The sequence below is a fragment of the Orycteropus afer genome, unplaced genomic scaffold (assembly GCF_000298275.1).
Source record: "Orycteropus afer afer isolate SDZICR_OR568_19922 unplaced genomic scaffold, OryAfe1.0 scaffold00018, whole genome shotgun sequence".
NCBI classification, from domain to species: Eukaryota; Metazoa; Chordata; class Mammalia; order Tubulidentata; family Orycteropodidae; genus Orycteropus; species Orycteropus afer.
Genome location: NW_006921605.1, coordinates 5,685,639 through 5,691,645, shown reverse-complemented (window position 1 = coordinate 5,691,645; position 6,007 = coordinate 5,685,639). Strand labels below are relative to the sequence as shown.

General features: G+C 52.1%; 1 protein-coding gene across 1 annotated transcript in view; it reads left to right on the top strand.

The window, feature by feature from the left end:
- MGAT5B (alpha-1,6-mannosylglycoprotein 6-beta-N-acetylglucosaminyltransferase B) overlaps positions 1 to 6,007 on the top strand; it is a 192,130-nt gene that overhangs the window by 30,418 nt on the left and 155,705 nt on the right. The gene's annotated exons all lie outside the window — the stretch shown is intronic.

Sequence of the window (6,007 nt, the reverse complement as noted above, 5' to 3'; positions counted from 1 at the left end):
GCTATGAGTCGAGGCTGACTCGACAGCAAATAACAACAACAACATTCCCACTGGCAGCGCCCCTAGAGGACAGAGTATAGTTGCTCCATAAGTTTTCCAAGGCTGTCATCTTTCTGGCAGCATTAATGCCAGGATTTTTCTCCCATGGGGCAAGTGGTGAGTTTGAACCATTAACCTTTTGGTTAGCAGCTGAGTACTTAACCACTGTGCCACCAGAGCTCCTTACAGGGTTCTATGAGTTGGAATCAACTCCAACAATGTCCGCCTGCCAGCTCTGGTGGCCTCCCACCCCTCCTCCGTCCTGACAGTGTGTTTGGTTTTGGGGAGACACTGGGAGCTGGTCCCACAGTCTCCATCTCTGGGCCAGTGGGGGCTGGCATCTGCACCTTCCCTCTGAGGTTAGGGGATCCCTGGGTTGGTACTCCGTGGCTGTCAGGTGTTGGCTTGTGGAATTAAGCTCTGTTTTCCATTCTGAGGCCCCTCTGTGTGCCTTCCTGTGGGCTCTGTGCAGGCTCTGGGTTGCTCTTCCCAAGCTAGGCTCCGTCCTGGGCCCCTTTCTGGGGCCTGGGGACCAGGAATGCTGGAGGATGGTGGCAGGGGTGGGTGATGCCTGCCTCTTCCCGGTGCTTGACTTTCCAGGCCCTTCTGGTGCTGTTGGAGGTAGAGGGCGGGTGACTGGAGGCTCCCGTGGATGCTTGGGAGGATGAGGCCGGAGGCTGGGGGTAGGGGAACATCAAGGGGAGGATTATGTGTGCATGGTGTATGTTTGGGTCTATTTTTAAGTGCTGTATCTGTGGGATGTAGAATACATAGGGTTTTTTTTTTCTTATCTTTATTAATGTTTCTTATGCAATACTTGACACATAAAAATATATGTGCTGGAGTGCATGTTGGTGAACTCAGTTAAACAGTGGACTACTAAACTGAGAAGCTGGTGGTTCAAACGCGCCCAGAGGCACCTGGGAAGGCAGCCCGGGTGATCTGTTTCCGAAAGTTCAAAGCTTTGAAGACCCCACGGGGCAGTCTTACTCTAACATACCTGGGACCACCACAGGTCGGCATCTCCTTGACAGCAATGGCGGCACGAACATATCTTGTTTAAGGTTGTAACTTGCGTTTCCCTGAGAACTGAGGAGGCTGAGTGTCCAGTCAAATGTGCGTTTGCCCGTCTTTCCTCTTGTTGAAATGCCCAGTCGTGTCCTTGGCCGCTGTTGGGTTGTTTCTCGTTTCCTTACCAAGTTGTTGTTTATGTATTACAGAGTTCTATGTGGGTTTTTTTTATTATTTTATTTTTTTATTTTTAAAAACCTCTCCTCTTTATTGTGGCTTGCTTGTAGTTTCTTCATGGAGATTTTGATGAGTAGCACTTCTTCACTTTACTGTCGCTGGAGTCCTCCATCTTTCTCCTCACGGTCAGGGATTCTGTGCCTGGTGGGTTTCCGTCCCTCCTCTTCCTCCCGAGTTCTGATGAGACTGCTCGGACTTTGCTCAGAGCTGTTGCACGCCGGCTGACTCCCATGTCTGTCTGATTAACTTACTCTCGTGGGGTTTTCAAGCTGAAGTGTGATTCCCCTCCAGGGTCCACCCACCATCTTGATGGTCTGTTGGTTCTAGAAGTCTCTTCCTGTCTGATCTGCACTTCTTCCTGTCTGATCTGCACTTCTTCCTGGTCACTGATGCTGATCCTCTGTAGCAAGGAAGTGCTGGGGGGTGGGGGGAGAGGTGCCGATGGGGGGCAGGGTGCTGATGGGGGGAGAGGTGCTGACAGGTGCAGGGTGCCAACGAGAGGGGAGAGGTCCCAACAGGGGGAGAGATGCTGACAACCTTAGGTCCCTGGGGTGTGGGGAGCATCGGGCTTGAGCAGCCCCTTGGCCTCTGCAGTTCTCCCCTGAGACCTAAAGTTGGCCAATAACTCAGGTGAACCTCCAGTGACCACAGTCAGAGGGCAGTGCTGGGACCAGCTGTCTTGAGTGGGTGGAGAAGGAGGCTGTGATGTGAAGCCACCAAAAACCCAGTGGTTTGAAGGTTCTCAGCCCCATGGCTGCTGGTGGTGGTGATGGCTGTGGCTGCATTAGCCCCTGACTCACGGAGACCCCATGTACAGTGGGATCAAACCACTGTGACCCATAGGTTCCCAATGCCTGAGTTTTGTCAGTCACCAGGCCTTTCTTCCTGGTGTGGCTCGGTCTGAAACCTCCATTGCAGCCTCCCAGCAACACACAAGCCTCTTCTGACAGAAGGCGGTGCTGTGCGGGAGGTGCTTGGCCAGGGATGGAGCCCGGGTCCCCTGCCTCGCAGCCGAGACTCTGCCCCCACAGCCTGCGACGGACCCTGAAGTCCACACCACTGGCTGGCTCTTCCCACTCCACCTTCATCCCAAGTCCTTAACGGCCCACTTCCTCCTCCTTCGGCCACTCCTCTGGGCCTCGTGCTGAGTCGGGGCCGGAGCAGTGGAGAGGGGGTCACCATTCATAGGGCCTGAAAGCACAGCCTTGATGAGAAGTGTCGAGACATGCAGATGCCCTCTGCTGCCATCTCTTTCAATACACACACATATGCACACTCGTGTGTGCACACGCATATATATCTCATACCCACATGTACACGTGTATACACACACATACTTTGTGCACATGCACACCCACACACACCCCACACATGCACATGCCTGTGTCCTATGCATGCACATGCATGCACATGCATGTGCCCACACATTTACATCACCCTGTGGGTACACACATGCACACAGAGAGACAAACAGGCACACATGGCATACCTGCACACCCATTCACAGCCATGCCCCCCCACATACATATCCATGCACACACCGTTTGTACACACATGCATGCATACCACACTCATATCCACACACATGCATGTGCACACATCCACAAACATGCGTACACATGCAGATGTGAACACACGCGCCCCACAGAGAATCAACTCCCTTCCAACAAGGCTTTCCTTCCTGACCGGTGGCCCCCACCCCCACTCCCACCCCCGTTTTTTGCAATCTGTGAACCAGGCAGTCCACAGCCTGCGCCAAGGCTGCACTGACCCTTCATCTCCGTAGGGGGTACCTGTGACCAGCCAACCTTGTCAGACAGAACAGAATTGTGTAAACAGCAGTCACCTCAGGGGATGTTCTTAGAAGAGTACTTTCTGTTACCAGATACAATCTTAAAACAACCAGAAGAATCAAAATAAAACTACCTTCCTCACCAGAGTAATATAGTCCTGTCTACAAAATTAGTGGCATCCTGGTGGTTGGGAGGCCCACCCGGGCCTTAGGAAGTTCCACAGTTTGCCCGCCCACATCTTGGATGCTACTGCTCTGATGGGCCCAGCAGCCCAGGTGGTTTTCCTCAACAGCTAGGGCTGAGGAGTGGAGAAGTTTGGGGCTCCGCCCTCTCTCAGCACACTCCCTGCCTCCAGCCTGGGTGGGGAAATCAGTGGGGTTGGGGCGTTTTGAAATATGTGAAGTAGCCTATGTGACTTGCTTGTGTGTCCCCTGTGCAGGTCCTGGGAGGAGGGGCGGGGGTGTTGAAGGCCTTTGCTTGCACGAAGTTTTGCGGACAGGATTCACCAGATCACACCTGTGTACGCCTGATGGCATTGACACCCTTGGTTGTAGGGGTGGGGCAAGCGTTAGGGGTGGGGCCGAGCATTAGGGGTGGGGCGAACGCTAGGGGTTGGGCCGAGCATTAAGAGCAGGAGCCCAGAGCACTAGAGGTGGAGAGCATTAAGGGTGAGTAGAGCCTTAGTGGTGGAGGCAGGTGGTAGGGGTGGGGCCAAGCGCCCTAAGTCAAGGTGAGCATTGGGGTGGGCCAGGTCTAAGCAGCAGCTCTTGAAAGGGTGCAGAGCGTGGGACCGCTTACACTCTGCCAGGTGGGAGCCTGCTGCTTGGCACATGTTTTGCGCCACCCTCCGCTTTTAGACTCACTTTTCCTCCCTGCCCTGAGCTGGAACAGCTGATCCTGGTGGTTAGGGGAGCGGTGGCAGACATGAGCCCTCGGAGTCTGCGCCCTGTGCTTCCCGAGAGTGCACTCTGTCAGGCTTGCCCTGACGCTGGGTAAACGCTGGCCTTTCCTGCGGCAGCGATTTGAACTCAACAGGAGACAGTAACTGGAGCGGCCTGAGAATAGTCCTGGGCCGAGATACCATCGAATACATGCCTGGCGTTGCCGGAGGTGGCATGGCCACTGTGTGGGGCTCGCCTCCAGCCGTGGGGAGCCGTTACCGGGAGCGGCACCAGGTTCATTTGAAAGTAGGTCAGCAGGGTGTGCGCGAACCGGGAGGTCTGACGCCACAGCACAGCAATGCCAGCGACAGAAAAGAACCCCCTTGGCTGGCGAGCTGGCCTGTGTGGACCACACAGCAGGACAAGACGCTGCTGTTCATGGTTGTGGCTCCTTGACAGATGTTCACGCAGATGTCTGGGCCACTGAGTAAGCATCAAGGCTGGACGCATGAGGCGTGTCTCCGCTCTGGTGTTTTGGAGTTTTAATTAAGCAGTTCACTGGAGTGACGTTTCCGGGGACCCAGAGAAGTATGCATCTGTTCTGTTGCTGTGGGGTGAGAGAGGTGGCCCACGGGGACAATGCACTCTGCTCTCAGCATGCCAGGTGCTGATGTCAGACATGCCTGCCCACACCCGCGGTGCGTGGTGGCAAGGAGGCGGGAAGCCAGAGGTCCTACGGGCGTCCTCGTCAACACCGGATCCATGGTGGTCCTTTTAGAGTTCAGCCTTCCCTGCCTGCCCGGAATGGGCTGTGCTCATCAATTTTATTTGCATAATTTCAAGCATCATTAACAGGACATGGCATGAGGAGAAATAACTGAGCTCTTCCTCCATCCATGAGTGAAACTGGGTTGAGTAGAAAATGAGTTGATTTAACTGGCAAATGATGAAAGCTTCGAAGGAGAACGTTTAAATAAAGAGAATGAGTAGGGAGAAGTCCTGGCTGTCAGGCCTGCAGATGGAATGGAAACCAGTCCCTCAGCTGGAGAACGTTTGTCCAAGGCAAACACCATGGAGGGTTGCCGACAACGTCCAAGGCGGAGACCACGTCTTGTTCATCACCCTCAGCCCAGCTAAACCCTGTGTCTTGGTGTCTGTCTAGTGTCACAGAACACCAGTGAATGAGTGAGTGCTTTCAGAAACAGAGGAGACCGTGCGCAGTGCAAAGAGTTAATGTACTTGCTGCTAACTGGAAGGCTGGAGGTTCGAATCTACCTAGAGGCCCTTGGAAGAAGGGTCCAGAGGTCTTCTTTTGAAAACCCAGCCATTGACAGCCCTCTGGAGCTGTGTTTTATGCAGTGTTTTGCAGACTCTCCATTATTCTTGAGTGCTGCATAGCATTCCGTTATGTGTATGTACCATAGGTTGGCCATCCACTCTTCCCCTATAAATCTTAGAGATAAGTCCCTTGTCAGATATGTATTTATCGGCAAATATGAATTTGTTGCTGTCATTTTTGTTATGTGCTTTTTTGTGGTGTCGATTTCTTTGTCCCATATAATTTTCTATGCTGAGCTCGTTTTGTTTATGAATCATGTTATCACTTCCTTCATTGCTGTTGTTTTAGTATTTGCTGAATATTTATGCTGGTCTTCTTTTTTGATGTGAAGGTTTATCATTTATCCTTGAGGTTACCCTGTCATTTATGTTTTCTTCTCAAGGTTAGAACAGTCTGTTCTATCTTGTAGTTGTCTTGACTTCCCTACCATCCAGAAGTTCTGTAATGACACAGTTTTTTCCCTCTTTTCGGTTTGTAACTGTCCTCATTTGTCAATTGATGTCTCTGGTTCCCTGTTTACAATCTTGTAGGCTTATTTACTTTGGATACTTCCAGAGCTGGGTTGGTTTCTGGGTTAGATCATCATATGTGTTAATGGTCAGTTGTTGTTGGCTATTGTTGCTTCTCTTTCCAAAGGGCTTCCTTTAGCATCTCTTATAAGATTGGTCTGGTTTTAACAAATTCCCTTAATTTCTGCTTATCTGGAA